General features: G+C 34.3%; 1 protein-coding gene across 3 annotated transcripts in view; it reads left to right on the top strand.

Moving 5' to 3' along the window:
* LOC111514188 (ras-GEF domain-containing family member 1B) overlaps positions 1–22,587 on the top strand; it is a 378,228-nt gene that overhangs the window by 36,866 nt on the left and 318,775 nt on the right. Inside the window, exon 1 of one of the 3 annotated variants that reach the window (XM_074171798.1) lies at positions 19,557–19,574. The exons of the other annotated variants lie outside the window; for them this stretch is intronic. The gene's annotated coding sequence lies outside the window, so the exon portion shown is untranslated. Of the gene's footprint in view, positions 1–19,556; positions 19,575–22,587 lie in introns of those variants that run through there. 3 annotated transcript variants of the gene reach the window in all.

Raw genomic sequence — 22,587 nt, 5'->3', positions numbered from 1 at the left:
AAAATTTGGACTGCATATTTATGTGTACTTATTTACGTTAATAAAAACATACACGTACACATAACCGAAAATATATTTTGAAAATGTGAAAGTTGAATGTATATAAAACAATTCTATATAAAAAAATTGTAATCTATCCATTTTTTTTAAATTTACTAATCACAGTAAACAAATTATAACTGATATATGTAGATAAATCTTCATTGTGAAATACTGAAAATGATTCCGTTTTATGTGTGAAAGCAATTTGCCGGGTATTTTGGCAGTGGTCTGCAGGTTTTTATGCCTGACGTTTCGGTTACTACAGCGGTAGATATTATCGAATGCGATGTATCGGTCGTAGTGCCCAAGTTGGTTCTCAAGTTGTTCCGAACACATTCACTACGATGCTCGTATTTGACTATGGTTTTATATTATTATAAGTGGGTGTAGCTTGATTTCTTATATATTTTAATTACCTGACCTTATTTGTGTGCAGTTGAGAACATGTAGCCAGATTTTATTATTGTTCTATTGCCTCTCTATATACTCTGGGATAATAATCTTGATATAATAACGAGATAATGTGGGTGCCTTTTATGTTGACAGCATTTTCGGCTACAGATGATTTGTCAGTTTGTCCGAGTCGAGACCGACTCGCAGCTACACCCGGGGTATATCGGTGGTTCTACTCGCGAAGCCAAACGATCTAGTTTCATTTCCTATCGTCCAACCTGTGCTAGGAATCGCACGTTGAAAGGCGAGACCTCGTTAATACTTAGCTCACACAAGTTTCGACTTAGTGAAGTAACTTGGCTTGAAATCTTTCAATTTTTAATTTCCATTTCTTGTTAATTGTTCAATTTTCAATTGTTGCGGTCGGTCGGGAGCCGGTCTGTTCGACGTGGGTGCTTTGTTCACTCACTCAAATCGGCTGCCGTTTGGTCGGTGGTTCAAGCCCCAGGCTGACCGATCGATTTTCACTTGCTATCGTCCAACCCGTGTTAGGAATGACACGTTGAAAGGTAAGATCTCGTTAGTCCTTAGCTCGCACAAGTTTCGACTTCTGAGAGTTGTCGTTTGTAAGGGTGCGATATCTGGTTAACGAAAAAACATATTTTTTTTTATTTCATTGTAATTTCAGTTTTTTTTTGTCCAATATAATTAATTGTCTTTTCAGCTAATATGTTTAAATATATTGATTCCTTCAGGGATTTCAAATCATTTTATATCAGTACAGACAAATTCAATAGATCCACCGATGATAAAAATACCCACTGATGAAGCAAAACAAAATAATATATCACTGGAACAAAACTGTGTCCCAAGAAAAAGAAGAATATTGATGGTTACTGGATTCTTCGGAAAAAATATGATGAAGTTCCTCACAAAGTTCAAGAATGATGACCATATACTAGAGATGCTACTCAAACCTAATGCAAATAATAATATTCTGCTAAAAACGGCAATTAATAATTCAGTAAATTTTACAAAAAATGATACCGTTATCTTTTGGCCAAACACGATGGATACCCATTTGTTTGCCAAAATCTCATTAGGATTAAAACACATAAATACTATTGTAATCACGGAACCTTACCGATTTGATATTGAGAATATCAACCAAAGCATCTATAAAAGTAATATGTCATTCACTGAAAAAACTCATATCTGCGGATATAAAAATTATATATATATTCGAGTGCAATAACTACTTGAGGAGATCCAACTATAAATACGGCAACAAATACGGAAAATTTTTCTTGAGTAAAGCAATTATGGATTTTGTAAAAAAACTCAATCTAACGAAGACCTACCGAACAATCACCGAATTCCACGAGGAATCAAGCCAGGAGAAAACTCATGTAAAACTTAAAATATCTTCAAAAAAATCAGAATTCCGAGAAACCAAACCAAACACTCATAGAAATGGATGACCTCGGTGGATACCATCAGCTCAAAACTTCAGAAGATAATTTTTTATACCCTCCATTGTCCCAGATCATATTGGATGTATGACAGAAAACAGTGGATGTACTTTGAACGATTCCTCATTAGCTTCAAAAAATTTTCAATGACAACTAATAATGGCCAAAGCAACTTAGAGACTTCCTTAAAATGTTTGACCACCACTGACAGTGTAAATGAAAAGAAGTTAGTGAGTATGTACAACATTAACATACAAGGTATAGCTAACAAAGTTGAAAAAATCAATGCTTTTTTTATTGACAATAGCTACGACGTTCTATGTTTTTCCGAACATTGGCAGAGTGAAGAGTGTCTCAAACTGATAATATTCAGGGTTATAAACTGATCAGCAGTTTTTGCAGGGCCACCAAAATACATGGTGGCTTAGCCATTTACCTAAATAACAGTAATGACTCTCTTATTGACTTAAAAGAACTCAGTATTGAACAAGACTGTGAATTTACGGCTGTCGTACTTGTTTATAGATCAGGTTTGGGCGATATCGATGTATTTTTTACGAATTTTGAAATTGTTCTACACCAGCTCACAAATAAATATGATAAAATAGTAATTCTAGGAGACTTTACTTGCCAGTTAACTTCATTTGGTTTATCAGTCACTATTAGAGAAGATACCAGAGTGACGGCTACTTCTTCTTAGTGCATTGACAATATAATTACAAACATTACTGATGAATTGCTTACCACGGGTGTCAATGAACCCTGTTTATCTGACCATAGAGGCCAGTTTGCCAAAATCAATCTTATGAATAAACCACATGCAAATTATCATGATTACAAATACATATATCAGCTAACGGTATAACTAGGCTTAAAAATTACTTATGTGATATTAATTGGCAAATATTTTTTAGCGACCAAACTGATCCAAATTTTTTAGCAAATTTCTCAGTCAACAATTATAACACTCTCACATTAAAACTTTTTCTTCTTGAAAAATGTGAACAAAAAGCGAACACATCACTAGTTCAATGGTTTTCAGATGATCTGAGATTGTTAAGAAATAATATGCACAGCCTCGAACAAATAGCAGACAAAACCAAGACCCCAAATGGTTTCATGGCGTACAAACAGGTCAAGAAAGAATATTTTAATAAACTGATATCCGCTAAAAAAATGGCGTATGATGAATACATTTCTTCGTCCAATAATAAATCAAAAGCTTGCTGGAAAATAATAAATTTCGAGAGAAATAAATACGATTTAAAACCAACAATCGAACTATCATATGATGAGATGAACAACTTTTTCAGTACCATTGCTGGTAATATCATTAATTCTCTCCCGTATGTTTCAAACGAGGAGCTTTTAAGTTTTAAAAAATTTTCTGCTCCGTGTAAGTCATTTTTCTTTCGACCCGTGCATGAGATAGATGTTTTGGAAGCGATTAATTCACTAAAGGACTCCAAATGTTCAGATATCCATGAACTCAATAGTCGAATACTAAAGGAAACCTCTTCTATAATAATCCAACCTCTTACTATACTGATAAATTTAATCTTATGTACTGGTATATTTCCAGATATCTTCAAGTCTCCTAAAGTAGTGCCTATTTTTAAAAAAGGTGATGAAAAAGCCATTGATAACTACAGACCAATAAGTGTTATTTCAATATTCAGTAAAGTGGTTGAAATTATGATTTAAATTCAGCTTTATGCCTACTTTGAAAATAATGAAATTTTCAGCAACTCACAGTATGGTTTCAGAAAGTCGCGCTCAACAATAGATGCAGTGTTCGACGTCGTGTCTGGCGTGATTGAAGAACTTGAGAAGGGCAATCAAACTGCGTTGATGCTTTGTGACCTGTCGAAAGCGTTCGACTGCGTCTCACATGAAATTCTATTGGAAAAATTAAACTATAACGAAGTTAGAGGTATTTCACTTCATTTAATAAGAACCTATCTTACTAATTCAACAAGCAGTGATGCTCAACTATACCTTATCAAACTTTCAAACTATTAAGCATGGCGTTACGCAAGGGTCTGTTTTGGGCCCGCTCTCATTTGTCATTTATGTGAATGACTTGTGCAAACATATGATACCGTTCAAATCGGTTCTCTTTGCGGACGACACCACTTTCATTCTGTCGGATAAACATAATGATATGTTACAGTATTATCTCGACGAGGTATCTAATAGTGCGAATCAGTGGTTTCTATCTAATAAGCTTAAACTAAATTGTCAGAAAACACAATATATCCAGATTTCTGCCGATAATCAAAATATCTCTAAATGTGAAACTAATAAAGTCAAATTACTGGGCATTACATTAGATAATAGACTCAACTTGTCTGCACATATTTCTCAACTGAAGAGAAAACTTTCGAGTTCACTATTTGTTCTTCGCCAATTGAAGTACTTCACTAGTGCAAATATATTAAACACCTCATATTTTTCACTGTTTCACTGTTATATCAGTTATGGTGTACAACTTCATGCCTTTTTATTCAAATATTTAGGATGCAAAAAGAGGCATTGAGAGTGCTGGCTAATATTGGATACAGGGATCACTGTCAAGAATATTTAAAAAAACTCAGAATTATGCCATTGCCAACTTTATTTCTTTATTACGTTTTGATTGAAATCCATAAGAAGAAACCATCCTTGGCGAAACAATGTCATATCCACGAACATAACACACGAAACGCTCACCACATTAGAATAAATTGATTTCGTCTTCACTTATCGCAAAAAAATTCCATAGATTACTCTCTGTACAATATTGTGCCCCAAGATTTCAAAGAACTCAGTCTAAACACATACAAGAGAAAATTGAAAAATTATTTGTTGAGGCATTGCTTCTATTCTGTAGATGATTTCAGAACACATTTTTGTGGTAACATACAAGTCACTACTTCTTTTTGATTTTCAAAGTTTTCACATATGTGATTATGTATTTTACATATTGTATTATGTAACATAGTGAAATCAATATTATTATCATCATATTAGACAATGGAAGTCCGAACCAATAAAATGCAACCACCTTCAAACAAACAAACAATTGAAAAGTCGAGACGACACAGAGTTATGGATTGAACCGTAGGCATCTTTTCAAGCAAAAACTCTCAACTCTTTTTTCTCAAAGTAGCTACTTTTCCGGCGCACACGGCGAATGATTTTATACAAAAATGTTTGGTGCCTTGGGTTTCATTTTTGCAATTTTAATAGAGACCTCCATTTTTTTGAAAATAAAATAAAGCTGATTTCACTTGCTAATAATATAGCTTTTTATACCTAGGTGAAAGAAGTTTCAAAATCGCTTGAGTTTATGCATTACAAAGAGCGAATCAACATTTTTTTAATATTACTTGAAATAAAAATACCGGTGTTTTTTGTTATCTGAGCTAGCTGACTTTTAATTGTAAGTAGGTATTCTACTACCATGGTTTCAATTCCTTTTTTTCATTAATTGCAATAGTGTGATTGGTCATTGTCAATTCGTCTTCTACCACAATCTTGAAAACATGCTTTGATGAAAGTAAAAATAAATCATTTTCTGAAGTTCAGAAATTAATATTGGTATACATCATACACCAAGTTATACGCGATTTTAACTAAAATTAAGATCTACGAAATGAATTATCTAATGAAAGTTTTGTGAAATGTTTTCAATGGTTTATTTATGTTTTCCACATATAGTCAGTGGATATATTTGAAGACTGGCTATCAAATCATCAAAAGGAACAATTCGTTCAGGCCAGTCTCAACTCCCAACACTGTAGGTTACTGTACTGACACCTATCAGACAACAACTACTCCCCTGACTAATACCTAGAAGGGCATTGAATTATATCTGACAGGTGCCAGTGCAGGATTCTTCACTGAAGTTATTCCTGCACATGCTGTTGGCGATACAACTGCCGCAATAGATTTTCAATTATTGGAACACATTTGCAGACCGGTTTTGGGCTGTTTGGCCACTTGTTAGTGGAAGTTATTGTCTATCATCAACATAAAGTCGATGATTTCCGATAACTAAAAATTGAATTCCTTCAGAGAATAATTCCTCAAACTAGGCTGAAGCGGATAACAAACAACAGGTTGCAGCCCAAAACCGGTGTTTTCCAATTATTGAAAATCTATTGCGGTAGTTGTATCGCAAAAAGGATATGCAGGAATAACTTCAGTGAAGAATCCTGCACTGACACCTGTCGGATATAATCCCACGACCTTCGTGGTATCAGCCAGGGGAGTAGTTTTTGTCTGGTGTCAGTCAATAAACCTACAGTGTAGGGAGTTGAGAGTGGCCTGAACGAATTGTTCCTTTGAATGATTTGGTTTTTTAAACAAAAGAATCGTAAAAAAATTTTTTTACATTAAAATAAACCAAAACACAATGAATGACAGACGAGACATAAACAACTTAAGTCAAATTTATCATACAATCCTATAAGCACCTACACAATAACACCCATCTCCCCCAAACAAAGCCCAATACACAATAAAGTGAAAAGTAAATGCACATGCCCACACAATTAATATTTGAACAAATCAAATCCCAACACATAAATACGTCATTTCCGTCCTCATCTCCCTCAATCACCGAAACGACCAAACGACTCACACAGAAGATCCCTCCACCTGCCGTTTTCAAGAAAGCAACCCTCATTCCAATCTCTCCAAAAAACATCAAAAACATAGAAAAACATGACCACAACTTTCACTATCAATCACTATCAAATAAGAAGAACGACAGCACATCAATATTATTTACATTTTGAAAATTTATCAATAATTTTAAGCAAGGTACGTACAAAACAAGATTATAAACGTTCAACAAATGTACTAATTTAAAGGAAAGGCAATAAATAAAAATTGTATCCTATTTCAGGAAACCAGTCAAATATCCAATTTGTTTCAACAAAATTTTTAAATGAACAATTGAAAGAGCCCCTAACCAGGGGCGAAACGTCTTGATACAAAAATAGAAGAAAACTTTCCATTTTCCAAGAGAATCCAAAACCCAAGAACCACGAAACAACTATACCAAACATGATTTTTCAGTTTTAGTTACTGCATAATTTTCTTCAAAATTATTCAATCAACATAAAAACAAGTCTGGTTACAGTATCGTGGAGAGGTACCTACATACGCACGTTTGAAAAAATAGTGTTTAAATAATTTTTTTAACAGAAAAGTTGACATGTGCTTTCGAATAAGATGAAAATCAATCTTAGTAAATTACTTAGTGTTCATAACTGACCACTTCTGGATTGTGTTCATAAATTTACTCAGGGCATAATGAGCTTATTGTGAATAATTCATAAACCTACTCTCATATCATAAAGCTTGTATTCGGATACGTTCAGAAATGTTCTCATGCAGTTATGAATTACACAAAATTCAACTGGATTATCAGGTGTTCACTGCAGTATGATATGCATTATATGAGTCAAATAAATGGAAATTGTCTATATTATATTTTTATTATCGCTCCAATCTGGCAAACAGCTCATAACCAAGGTATAATTCAAAAGTGGGGAATGTCTATAAAGCAGTAATTATGACAGAATTATTTTTAATACAAATCATGAAATTATAAAACAACAAAAATTAATTGGCGCTCCGGGGCGAGTTCATTGATTCCAGAGGCGCATTTGCTTTTTCAGTTGCAGGAAAACCCGGAAAAACCTGCAGCACCATATCATCTGAAGATCTTGATCTACCAATGTCCTCTCTTTCATAAAACAAAATGTATGGGGGTCTCCAGAGGCTCCAATAAATTCAATACATCGCCAGAACACTTCGTAACACGACTATCGTCAAACTTTAACCAGTCCGTTCCGTCTTTGACCAAGGCAGACCAATGACCAATGATCAGATTCCACGCCAGAACCACAGTGAACAATGACTGCATGAAGGTTATAATAGTGGTCTGCTAGATCGAAGTGTTCATCTATTTCGAACCTTCGTAAGAGTTTGGTGGTTCCGTCAGAGATCGAGTCATGTTTGAAGATCATCAGTGTTATTATTAGATTGACTGGTGCTTCAGCTATACTTATTTTCTTATAACAGTCAGTTAGTTTGGCGCATGTTTCGCAATACAGTCGATCATTACCTGTTAAAATTTCCATTTTCAGATGATTCAACAATAAGCTTTGCACGGACTGGTTATTAGTCATATTAGGAAACGCTAGTTGAAGTTCCAGAAATTCACATATATTTTTGCTACCTCTTGAACATTTACTACGAAGTAAACAGGTGAGGATTTTTCCAGCAAAATATTTACAAACACAAGACGAGATAGACTGTACGGAATCATTCAAACCAGAGCGGTCAGGAGTATTGATTCTGCTATTTTTTGCTCACGAAGAGTATACAACAAGAACCCCAGGAATTCGAAACAATCCTCTTGTTGTCCTTACGAGTATCTAGTGGACTTTAAAGACTCCAGGAAATCGGTTGTTGGGAAAGATGATACATTCTTACGAAACTGCAGCTACATGAACAGGTGTTTGAGTTTGGTGAATAAGTAGGAACATTCTCGTTCTCGTTCATCGTTTAAACTTCTTTTTGAAATTCTTCGTCATGAACAATACTTGTAACATGCTATTCATCTAGCAAGTGTTTCCAATTTTCTTTTCAAGATTTTCAGGACAACTCTTCACTGATTCGTAAGGAAGAACATGTTTCACAGAATCTGCATAAGAACTATTTCTGCAATCAATCCTTCCAAGTGATGAAGGGTTTCGTAGTGGAATCGATTCGGCTCTTGCTTCATGAAGCTCTTCCACTGGAAGGAAACCAGAACCACTAGGACTGCAACTCATATTTGGGGAGCAAGAATGACCTAACTCCATTGACCGCACTGAAAAAGGAGAAGGTATAGATCAATCACTTGCGAATCAACCTTGATAGGAGACTGATGAATATCCACTTATTTCGGCTTGTTTCGAAGAGATTTTAGTTCCGTACTGAAATGAGTCTATTGTCTATACATTCGAAACAAAATATCTATACATAAACTAACCGAACTAATATCAGAATTATAACTACTGACAGATAAAACCTGTTCTTTATTGTTTACGTGCGAAATTGTTTTCGAATGGTTACTCAGAGTTCAAGTTCCAGATGACAGTGTGTTTCTAATTACGTGATCATTCTCTGATCCACAGGCAGACTAATTTCATGAACGCATCCAGAAGAGAAGATACCTATCAGATTATTTGTATAGTAGAACAAATTCGTCGTTATTACTACGAGCATCGTTCAGACACCACCAGTTTCCGTCCTGACCGAATGCCCCATTCATACATCGAACTAAGAGAGTCCCATGATCGATTTGGTCTCCTGCACTCAGGTGGTTGATGGGTGGAAGGGAAACGAATGTTTCCGCTATGACCCTGTCATTATTTAAATATTCACGGAATAATGCTGAAGCTTTCATGCGGGTCGCAGACCTTGTATATATGACTCAAAAAATGACTACTGATTAATGTAAGGTTGAACAGAATAATATTTCCGTTGAGAGTAGATCCTGATCTTAAATGGCTTGATGTGATCTAATACTTCAATTATTTGCCTGTGTTTATTCTAAATATATTTTTTTCCTTGTGAGTGTATAACTATGGGCGGAACTCTCTCAAACTGAAATACGTATACATTCCTTAACAATTATCGTTTTCCGTTTAATACTATCCAATAACTTTTGTATCGGTGACGGGGTACCAACTGTAAATGTATTATGCAAGTATAGAATAGAATAGAAATTTACTCAACTACAAACAGAATGGTTTCCACTTACATGATGCACAGTTTTTTAAAGTTCCTTACAGATAGTATTCATTAAGTACCATTGATACAGTTCAAATCGATATGAAATATAACAATATAAAACAATAAATGATAAAACATTCAGACACATTTGAGCATCGAGGAGTTGTGCCTCTGTTATAATGAATATATATCCAATTCACAGTTGCTCACCATTTTGTTAACGGATTCGAGACATTGTAGAAGAGGAGATGTCGCAGATAGTTCATTTTCTGAATTTGTTAAATTTTTTTTTGTACACATTGTATTCTCTCTAACAAGAGTTGTCAAGTAACTGTCATTTGATATATGAGTGATAAGTCAATTGAATTTGAATATATTCGAGTTTGTTAAGTATTTTCATAGTTTCTGATCCATATTTCGTCCTACATTCGACGTATTCAGTCACCGGGTAGGTGAATTTCGAATATTTAACATTTGGCGACCGTGACAGGACACCGATTATGGAGAAGGCAGTGAAGGTACTAGCAGTGCAGCGAAGAACATTCGACCAGGTTTTCAATGATATTTTGAACTTGTTTGGCCAAGAAAACACTGACAAGATTGCCATATTCAGGAAAATTAATATTCTGCAGCAGAAAATCCAGGTCCTGATGGATTTGCATAGACAAATGGTGGATTTTTCATTAGACGACGAAGATGCTTTGAACAAAGAAATATCTACCGGCTGATGAATACTCTGACAAGTATTTCAAAGTCAAACTTTTAGCTGAAAATCTTTCAAACAAGAATATTATTGCTGACTCTCTTTCTCAATGCTCTAATGAAACGAAGAAAAAACTCAAACTACCGAAAATTGAATTTAGGAAGTTTGGTGAAATCATTGCATGTCGGAATTCAGGGATTATTGAGTCTTCTGCGCGAGAGATTTTGGATAATCAGAGGAAGAAAATCAGTGAAATCTGTCATTTCAAAGTGTCCGAAATGTCGCAGATTCAACTCCAGACGTATTGAGGTTCCACCTATTGCACTTCCAGAAAATCGTGTGCGCGAAGCCAAAGTTTTTGAAGTCATCGGTGTAGATTTAGCCGGTCCACTCTACATTCGAACTGGAGAGAAGGCTTGGATATGCTTATATACATGTGTCATCTATAGAGCTGTTCATTTAGAACTTCTCTCATCACTGTCTACAGATGTTTTCTTACAATCATTCAGAAGATTTGTGGCCAGAAGAGAAAGACCATCGACTGTATACAGCGACAATGGCACAAATTTTGTTGGTGCTGAAAATGCCTTTTCACACTGTCATTTGATATATGAGTGATAAGTCAATTGTATTGAACGTTTTTTGAATATATTTGAGTTTGTTAAGTACTTTCATAGTTTCTGATCCATATTTCGTCCTACATTTGACGTATTCAGTCACCGGGTAGGTGAATTTCGAATATTCAACAGGAGACAAGTATTGAATGTGTCGAGAGAAACTGAACACACCCTTGAAAATTATTCCGAAATCTTTCATCTCATTGATTCTCTGTAAATTGGTGTGATTAATGAAATAGTCTTTGATAGTGGGTGACTTCTTTCATGTGACACTCATTGTTTTGCATTCAGCTTCGTTGAGTGATAGGTCAGATACTGAAAAGTAATTAGATAGATTATTGAGATCATCTTGAAGCATATCAGAATCTTTTTTGCTTTCGATTCTTCTAAAAAGCTTGAGATCATCGACATATAGGGGAAATTGAGAATGCTCGATATATCGAGAAACGTCATTAACAAATAACACGAAAAGAAGAGGTCCCAAAATTGAGCCTTGCGGAACTCCCGAGGTCCCACAAATCGAGCCTTGCGGAACTCCCGAAGTAGCGGTATATAGCACTTCACGAAATATTGCATTCCCCAATATTTCCAAAAAGTATTGAATTATGAAAAATCTCGTGACTCGCAACTTAGCTATTCAGGGTAATACGCCCACGCGTCATTTATAGATCTACTCTCTTCTCCAGCTCTCCACTCATCATGTGAGTAATGGTTTCATATAGTACACTATCTCAAAATGTTAGATGATTCCAAGTGCACGAATCAAAATAAAGGGGTTAAGTTTCAATCGACATCAACTGCGAAAAATATCAAAAATACCCAACACTCTTCACTGAAGGTCGTCTGAGAATTTTTTTTACACCCAAGCGACATCTGTAGTTCTTTCCACATAAAAGACAGAAGGTGACTTGCCTTTCGGTGGTTGAATTCGAAGCTTGGCTGTGCAATGGATCGTATTTGTGACCTTCACTTTATGTTTATTATTCGTGTTTTGAGTTTTCTGTTAACCCCATAGATGGTGCCTTCGTACGGGGGCTAGTCATTGCCATTTCTTAGTCGGATTGGTCTCCTTAAGGACAGACAAGTTCAAATGTTACATCAATGACATGACCAGTACCTCTGAAAACTGCGATGATCTAAGTATGGTAGATTGAATCAGCGCTGTTTGGTATAGGATTACAGATGCAACATTTTTTATCCTTGGTATTTTGATTATTTTTATAGTTAGTATTTGTGTGAACGAACTCTAGGTATTTTCTCAGTAGGCCTTCTATCTTGTTGCGCACAAAAGTCTATGACAAATGAGCCTTTTTCCTGAGAATAGTACAGCGAACGTGTCACGAGAGGCAGCACTAGTAGTAGGGACAAACATAAACTATTCACATGTAAAACAGTGTTATTTACGTAATATCAATTCATTGTTTGAAAATATGAATCTGATATAAAAAATTATTTTGTGCTAGTATAATGCCAACAAAGCATTGTTGTTTTGCGAATTGTACGTCGGATAATCGATATTCGGAAGAAAACGTGTTTTATATACCATTTATAAAACCTCATATTAATGAGGTCGAATGTAAGAAATGGATACATGCTTCGAGGAGAGTGGATTTAACAGTGCCAAAAATAAATAAATATTCATATGTATGCTCTAAACATGAAATGAATAGTAAATTTTTCATCGTTAATTACCATTGATTAGAATGAGAAATAACCTCAATCGTTTATTAAATCATATCCATTTATTATATTTGATTAAATTTATTTCATTACCATCTATATTTGATTCATATTTCACTCGGAAATAAATCTGAATTTTATAATTATTTTTAATTTCATTCATTACAGTTTGAATCCACCGCTACTCTTTTACTAGAGTCTGTATACTAACATGTCTATTAATTCACTTTTTTTCCAGTTACTTTTAAATTACGGCATGCAAGCCAACGTTTAATTGTTATCCTTTACAGTTGCAAATTTTAGTTTTGCTCCAGGAACATCTTCTTCTGTTAAAAACATTATTTTTTAATTGTACTTTACCATAATATGTTTATATGAGGATTAGGCAGTGTTTGTCCTACCGAACTACTAGCGCTGCTAGTGAGTAATTTTTCGTACTTCAGGAAAAAGGTTCATTGAACAAGTATGGTTTTAGAGTCATTTCATTTGAATGGTTTGACAGTTATCTTCATAGTGTAACACAATACGTTGATATAGATCTTTGTCAGTCGAAATATGTTGAATAATCCACAAGGCTCTATTCTAGGACCTCTGATGATTTCGCAGGAAACTTCATAATGTATGCGGGTAATACATCTTCATTGGTGAATGGTGAAAAATGTCACATCCATAGTGGATCTGTATCACAGTGGAATTTTAAAACACCAGAAATGGTTTTCTAACAACAAATTTGTCTGTAATGATGGAAAAATCATCCTTCTCGAGCTTAAGTCTGGCCCAAAATAGTTTTGATCACAGTTTACGTATAAAAACACGAAACAGTTTTTTAAAAAAATGTGAATTTGGTAAACTTTCTAGGACTTACTCGTGCCTACTGAAGATTATAAGTGGAATCAACATATCGATGAACTATGCAGACTATGTAGAGAATACACCAATGTGTTGTATTTATCATCTCTGTAAATTTGATAACTTCGTATTACCTGATGTATCATTATGCGCTATTTCATTCAACATTTTTTACAGCATATCAGCTTGTGGTTATCACGTGGAGCACAAAGAGCATTTATTTTAACAAAAAAGGGATTTTAGAAATTCTCAGATCGTAGCGAACTATTGAAACAGAAAATTATTAACTTTTTCGTGCATTCATATTGACTTTCGTGGAATCGGATGAACAATCGTTTTCCAAAGATAATCATCCCACAAGAAATTCAGCTTTGGTAGAAATACCAAATCAGATATCTTAGTGGCCTCTTTTTTCAATTCTCGAAGAATCTACTACTTTGTTACAGAAAAAATGAATCGATGATGAGTTTCTATTTATGCCAAAAAAACAAAAGTGAGAGACACTAATTTGTTATTATTACTGATGAGTTATACCCTCAAAGTGATAAAAATCAAAAGCAATGCCAGTGGGATGGTAGCCGGTTGATTAACGTGAATCGTTCGTTCTACTCATTCAATCAACCGCTATGTGAACGTTGGTTCAATCCCAACCGAGTTTCTTTCGATTTTAATTGCATAACGTCTTTCCCAGAAAATGACAGAAAACGACAGTTAACAGAAAAACATTTTTTCAGTCAATGAAATTGCTTTTCATGAGGTACTGAATTATACAAGCCGTTTCTTCTACCATGTGGTAACATTGCTATATTCTAAACCGTAACAGATACGAAGACGATTAAATGGAAAAAAGTGAACTGTCATCGGAAACAATACAATGGTCGAAAAAAATTTACGGGGACTCTCGCTCTTCTCGAGTTATATGGGGAAAATAAAAAATGCTGTTTTTCGGTTTTTTTTCGAATGGAATTGTTATTTCGGAGAATATCAAAAAATGGAAAAAAAAGTAATTGTATTCGAAGTGTACTTCGATGTAATAATGAATATTCGATAAAACGTTTCGTGTCAACGTGGTTACCATCAATATTTTTTTTTAATATGGACCCGTCTTTTTTATTACAGATATTGATAAAGATATAAATTCGCAATCCGAGGGTATATCACATTTTATATTTTTATAGCATTTCATTAGCAATAACTACCATCATCAGTGACAACAATTTTAAATTACAACCTGTCGTTACTTCTTTTGTAAATTGTTTGGATTTCTTAAAAATATAATTCAGACAACCCAATAAATTCGACAGGTAGGTATCCTTACACATTGAAAAATCGTACTTTTTCATTTTGTAAATTTTTGTATTGCCTCAATCATTCTTTCAAGGCTTATTTCCCCCTAGTCAATTAAAATTCGTAATATTTTTATAATTCTTAATTCCGGAAGTAACGAAAATATCAGTTTTTGGTCAAAATTCTATTGTTTTCTAATATGGTATGATCAAATAGCATATCAATTCATTTACCTTGCTTGGTTTCTATACTCGAAAAAATGAATGCGTTGTTGATATCTATAGAGAACTGTCAGACGTTTGTGAACATATCAAAGATATATTAAAATGATGAAAGGACTGATATGCTATTTAGTTATGCAAAATCGAATAGAAATGCTTTTTTGACAAGGAATATGTGAGGAATCAAATAAATGGTATGGGTAAACAAATATTACCACATAAAAATTTACACAGTGAAAACATCTTTTTTAAATTTAGGATTGGCCAATTACAAAAATTATGCTAATCAAGATTGTTCTTTACGAGAAATTGCCCAGGAAATGAGGATTTCAGTATAATCCACCAGAACTATTTTGAAAAAGAACAAATATTAATACTACAGGATACGCAAAATAGCTACTACATCACCTCAATGAAAGGGATTACGGAAGGAGAGTACGAAGTGCGAAGTGGTTGATACGTAGAAATAGGGAAGTTGGAAATATTTGTAAAAAAATAATATGGACGGACGAATCAAAATTCACCAACAATGGTTGGTTTAACAGAAATATATATTATAGATGGAATAATAAAAATGAACATTTACATTTTCCAAGAAAGGTTCGGAATAAATGTTTGGTTGGGAATTGTGGGAACAAACATCCTTTGCCTTTTTCTTACGATGATCATTTGAATAGTGAAATGTATCTTCGTTTTCTATTCAATGAATTCAATGGCTACTTAAATGAATTACAACTGAATATCCGTCATTTAATACATTATTTTCAACAGGATGACGCTCCTTTCCATAATGTAGCAATAGTAAGGGAACATTTAGATGCAATATTACCTTGAAAATGGATTGGAAATAATGGACCAATTAACTGGCCAGCTCGATCCCCAGATCTTACACCTTTAGATTTTTTTGTCTGGGGATTCATGAAGGATACAATTTTTTCAACACCAACACACCAAATACAGATATCTACCATCTCAAACAAAAAATAAGAAATGCATGTATCATTATTACACCTATTATGCTAGAGAATTGCCACATTAATTGTCTGGACCGACAACTTATGTGCATTCAACAAAGAGGTTATCAATTCGAGCATTTAATGAAGATTGCCATGTAGCTGTGATTTTCCGTATTAGTTTCATTTTTCCCAAAAGTTCATGATATAATAAGTTGTATTTCTGTTTGATTGTTGTCACTGTGGATGGTGGTTATTTCAAATAAAACGCTATAAAAATGTTAAATGTGATATACCCTTGGATTGTGAATTTATCGCTTTATCAATATCTGTAATAAAAAAGACAGGTCCGTATTTATAAAAAAAAAGTTGATGGTGGCCATGTTGACATTGTCATAGTACACTTCGAATACAATAACAGTTTCCTTTTCCATTGTTTGATATTCTCTGTAATATTTTTCCCAATGACAGTTACCTTTTTCCTATTTAATCGTCTTCGCATCTGTTTCGGTTTAGAATATAGCGATGTTACCACATGATAAAAGAAACGATCTGTGTATACTTCAAAAAAATGAATTAAATAATTTTGGTGATTGTCGTATACTCACGTTTCAATTGAACATATTTATAAAAAACTAAAATATTTCAAACTATTCAGATTCTCATTCAATAGCTAATTAGTGCTGTATTGCTCTCAACATAATATCTACTTTGCAGTCAAGTGAAAGTACGGTCTTTTAGATAATTTCATAAAGTTAAATCATAAACAATTGTTTCAATTTTATTCCTCCCACATGAGTGATTCCATTTTTGATTTATAGAATTTGGGTTAATTAGGTGTCCCACAAAGGAGTGTTCCTAAAAGGTAGCTAGTATCCATAAAAGTAAATCAGAAGCTGCGATCTCATATACGGGGGCGCCGTCTTAAGAGATGGATTGTTACTACAATTAACTTTTTTTATTCGTCATCTTGAACCTTAACGATAAACTTGTGACTACGTATATTTTGTAATTGATTATGAATCAATATTTCGAAATCAGCTGTTTAAGTGAATTTTACAAATGGAAATGGATATAGCTATCTGTTCATTCATCGTTTAGGATTTATCAAATGAATAATTATTTTAGTTGGAATTGTTTTTGTGGTTTTTTCTATACAATCTTTTCTGGTATTTTTTGATGGCCGACATATCGATTTCAGGTTGTGTTTGAAGACAAGTTTTTATGAAAAAATCTCTGTGTTAAGTCTTCATTTTACATGTTCATTGTGCTATGAAAATGTTTTCAACAAAATCATTAGATAACTTTAAATCATTCAGTAACACTATAATCGATCTTACCTAATATTTTGATGCCGCCAACTAGGCCTGATGTTACTTCAGTAACAAAATGTTACTTTTCGACCAACTATATAACTAAATTACCTTTTTCCATATTTTGTTATCTTTTGAAGACGTTTCAGTTCTTTAATTTCATAATTATAGAGATAAAAACTCTATTTTTATCGGAGTGTATTCCCAGAGTTTCATCTCGGACACAGAATCACAGAATACAGAACAGACGCTCACCAGGCGGTAATTTGATTGATTTTTCAACCATTTGAGGAATGGAAAAGTCAATGTTGATTTTCTGTTTCATAAATTATGGATATTGACCGAAACGTGTTATCTTTCTGTACATATTCAAAAGGAAACCGCTCACACATCTATCCTTATTTTCTTCAAAGCAATGTTTATTAACTTTCTCAATCAAATGTTATTTTTTTCCACAGAAATGTGCTACCAAATTTTTACTAATGGTGTGGGAGAAATAATTTCAATAAGATCATTCTATGATTATTACTGGAGTTTTTCCCAACACCAAACCGTTATTTTTTATATTTGTATATAGTAGCACTTAGGCCATAAAACCGTTATTTTAACACCTCGACACGTGTTTCAATCACCAAGTGATTATCTTCAAGAGGAATTGATAACTTTCAATTTCTCAAAACACTTAAATACTATTTTCCTAATGGGAATCGAAGTTCAGTAATCAACCACAAACGAGCTTCAGAAAAATTTTAAATACACATATGCGATAATTATGTTGCCGTTCATATTGAAAGGTTGATGAGTATATTGTAAAACAACTGATGCAAATTATAATTACTTTACTGAGTTTCAAAATATTAAGATTATTGTATAAAAAAATGTGATGCAGAATTAATCGCTACCAAACCACCGTTAACAGAAAGTTGGAATCCGCAGAAATTATGTATAAAAGTCGTCAAATTATTTTCGTAACATTTTTTTATGGATCTGTTTCATTGCTAAGTGTATTCGCTTGGATAGTCGAGTTTGTGATGCAAAACTTGACTGAATTATTTAATTAAATTTTGTAATCCAAAAATCATTAGTATTTAATTGTGGAACCCACTGAAAGGTTCAAACTGAGTGTTGACATACATATTCATATTGTCATAATTATGTATAAGCATCCATCACTAGTATTATGAAATTCTCTATTTTTCGGTCATTTCTACAATATAGATAAAATCAAACTGTTCGGGATCTTGGAAGTCAATGCAAGAATGTAAACAATTTGTACTAGATTGGAATAAGTACCATTCTGATAATTCCCATTTCAATTTAGGAGCCATCGGTAGACAGCTGTTTCAGCCTATTGACCATCGTCAGTAACGGGCAGGCGGTCCTCGATTGAAGACAAAATGTGAATAACCAAGAAAAGCACTAAATAAAAATAACTGCGTAAACTCAAGCGAGACATATGTGGAACCACCTATCAATTGAGGACCGCCTGCCCGATACTGACGATGCCTAATAGGCTGAAACAGCTGTCTACCGGTGGCTCTTGAATTGAAATCAATGTGGAAATGATCAAAATAGTACTTATCTATTTATATGTTGATTTTCATGGAATTATTTTTTGGCAACGTGACTGCATTAACCTTTCTGTTAAAGTGGGTTTCTAAAAATAAATTTTCAATTATTTTTATTTTTATTATTTCTTGAGATGTAAATTTTGATTGGATAGACCCTTATGTTGAGTGTATTGTATATCTTAGTGTATAGAGATTTTTCCCAACACCTCAGGTGGATTCAGGCACAAACACAACAATTACTTATTCAAATTTGATCTTACTTGCAGAGGTTCCTGTGAAGAAATTGGAAAAAGACACAACTGATTTCAGAAAATGTAGAACAATTTCAATAATGAATGTAAAAATGTTGAAGTCAAAAATATATATAAATTAGCAAAAGAGAAAATTACTTATTTCCAAAAAATGTCCTAAACCTACACCGAACTATTTTAGTGTGAATATCCGAACGCACTCTTTGTCTGTAAAATGTCAGTTTATTATTCAAGGTCACTATAATTCGTTTGCAAACTTGATTTCTGGATTCAAACTTGATTGTCCTATTATTTTCTTGCACAATTTAATTATTATATGCATATATTGTGATGTGAAATTGAATCGGTAAATACCTTGTTTTCCTTCAGTGTTGGTGTGTGGTGTGATTTTTCTAAACTTCGGAACGGAGTCGTGGAACTTTCACTGGAAGTGGGCTTGACAGGTATGTAAACACTGAATTTACTTTTAATTAATAGTATATAATACAATTATGTTCAATTCTCAACTGTTCTCTTACAATATTTTACAAATTTCTGGAGAGAAAAATTTCACATGGCGTTCACCTTCGTCGCCTTGAGAAGAATTCCCTTTGTTGACAAAAAGTTAGAAATGTTAAATGTTTGTTAAAATGTGTTTTATCGTTAACCAGCAGTCGTTCCGTTACGAACGAAAACCCTTGTGCGAGTTGGCATTAACGATGTCTTATCTCTTAACGGGTTAACAGTTTAACAGGAAGGTCAATATTAACACTCTAGAAGAATCTATACTCATAAATGCGAAAGTCACTCACTTAACACTTACTCATTCATCGCTATTTCTCCGTACTGGTAAGTCCTAGAAAGCTATAATTTGGTATATAGGTGTTTCTTAGGTCTAGATGTGCACTGAGAGGATTTTCAAATATTCCAACTGGGGCGCCCCCCGTGGGGGTAAAAGAGGAGCAATCACATATGATAATTACCTTTCCATCACTGTTTCTCCGTACAGCTATATTTTCGAAGGCTGAAATTTTGTATGTAGCTGCGTTTTATGTTATGGATGTGCAATAAGGAAGATTTTTGGATACACCAACTGGGGCGCCAGTCGCGGGGAAAAGGCGCATTCATAAAATAAATTTACCTTTTCATAACTGTTCTTCCGTACCGCTATATTTTCGAAGGATTAAATTTTATATGTAGGTTTGTTTTATATTTCAGATGCGCAATAAAAAAGGATTTTCGAATATCAAATTTATCCCCAGTGGGTCCCCCCACTGGGGATAAAAGAGGCGCGTTTACATATGAAAATTACCTTTCATTCACTGTTTCTCCGTACCGCTATATTTTCGGAGGCTGAAATTTTGTATGTAGGTTGGTTTCGTTGTAGATGTGCAATAAGAAACGATTTTCAAATATTCCAACTGAGACGCCAGCCACAGGGGGAAAATGCGCGTTTATTAAATAAGGTTACCTTTTCATCACTGTTCCTCCATGCCCTTAAATTTTCGGTTGTTAAATTTATATTTAGTATCAATATCCTCAAATATTTGGAAGGCTTCAACATCTTGAGCGATCATCAATATGGCTTTTGGAAACAAAGATCAATGGGCGACCTTCTACCGTATGTCACCCATATTTGGAATAATGCAATCGAGAAACATGGAGAGTCAAGAGCTGTTGCGCTCGATATTTACAAGGCCCTTAACCGTATGTGGCATCAGGGTTTGCTGGCCAAACTTCGATGCTAAGGATTGTCAAATCATATTTGTGTATGGCTCTTTAGATTCCTGAAAGAACGTTCCTGCAAGTGGCCGTCGATGATATCTCTCGAATACTTTCACTATCAACGCTGGTGTTCCCCAAGGATCCATATTGTCTTCAACCTTTTTTTATTGTATATCATCGACTCATTGGAAAAAAACAGAGTCCAATATATTGCTTTGCTGGTGACAGCACACTTGTTTCGCCATTCCATTTGGATTCCAGGACCTCGCCTACGGACATATCTTAATGACGATCTAGAAGTGATTTCGAATTGGGGTGAAAGTAACCAGCTTTAATTCAATGCCACAAAAACCCAGGCATCGGGTTTCTCCAAGAAGATAAATGTCAGGTCGGACAATTCTGCTTACTGCTTCGATAAGTTTGTTGGGGGTCAAAATGGACACCAATATGTCTTGGCACAATCAATTAGCACAATTGCAAAGGCTGCTATTCAATATCTTGGAACACTGTTCCGAACCAGAAAACTGTACACACCTCAGCAACTTTTGATACTTTATAAAGCTCAGATCAGACCTTCTTTGGAGTATTGGTCTCATGTATGGAGCTCTGCCCCTAAATATATTCTGAAGCTGCTGGATTCCATTCAGAAAAAAACCATCCGCCTAATTGGAGACGCAAACTTCACGTGCAACCTTGATAGCCTGGAACATCGAAGAAAGGTTGAGATTTGTCTCTTTTCTATAGATACTTTCACGGAAAGTATTCAAGTGACTTGGCACATTTGATTCCACCAAGAGCGGCAGGTACATATCTGAAATATGCGACGGACTGTGGCTGCTCAACATTTTGAGGTTCAACTCAGTACACCTCGAACTTCACTATTTGGTAACTCTTTCATCTGGAGAACCGCGTTTATGTGGAATAAACTTCCTGAGAACGTTTTTCCAAATAAATTCATTCTTCAGCGATTCAAATCCAATGTCAATCACTACTTTCGCAAAGGTACCGTTCTGAGAGCGCCTTGAGGATTTTTCTGTAGTGCTTATGTTTTTTCCTTTAAAAAAGCATCGCACCCGTGCTGAGCCGGGGCAACGCACTGCAATTTTTTTATCAGAGAATGGACGAAAGTAATCAACTCCAATAGATACCCTGTGGAAAGATGTGAATATTATGCACAGATGCTTCTTTCAGGTAGAGTAACTGTGCTGTAATATTATGGAACAACCCACTGTGTTCATAATAAATTTATATTTTAGGTACTGGTTTAGCAGTTGAATAAACCATTGGGAGCAAAATCGCTGTAAGATACTGAAAATTGCAAATGCATGAAATGCAAGTTATTCTGTGTACTTTCTACGGGATATAATAATAATAATAATATAATTTTATTCACAAAAGATAAATATGCAAAACACTTGCAAATGCAAAACACTTGTTTCCCATATGGCAAAAAATGTTTACTTTTTTCTTTGATCATTATTTTCAATAATATACATTCTGAACAAGCGAGTAAAGCAATACTTGATGAAAATCTTGCTACATACATAATGAAAAATTGATCTTAAAAGTGCTTGTTTTTTGACGCTAATGCCATTTAGAGTTCAGGAGTTGAACTCCATCGAGGGATTAATAATCTGAGCTAAGTATTTTCTTTTACAATTGGCAACTACGAGAAACAGGGCTCATTCCATTTGTCCTCCCCTTATATAAATTCATACACACTACATATCTGTCAAGTTCATCGCTCAGTTC

This window comes from Leptinotarsa decemlineata, unplaced genomic scaffold, assembly GCF_025532065.1.
Source record: "Leptinotarsa decemlineata unplaced genomic scaffold, Ldec_3_MD MMD2_tig00000035_RagTag_RagTag, whole genome shotgun sequence".
NCBI classification, from domain to species: domain Eukaryota; kingdom Metazoa; phylum Arthropoda; class Insecta; order Coleoptera; family Chrysomelidae; genus Leptinotarsa; species Leptinotarsa decemlineata.
Note: the sequence above shows the minus strand (reverse complement) of the source record. Positions and strands in the feature narration are given on the sequence as shown.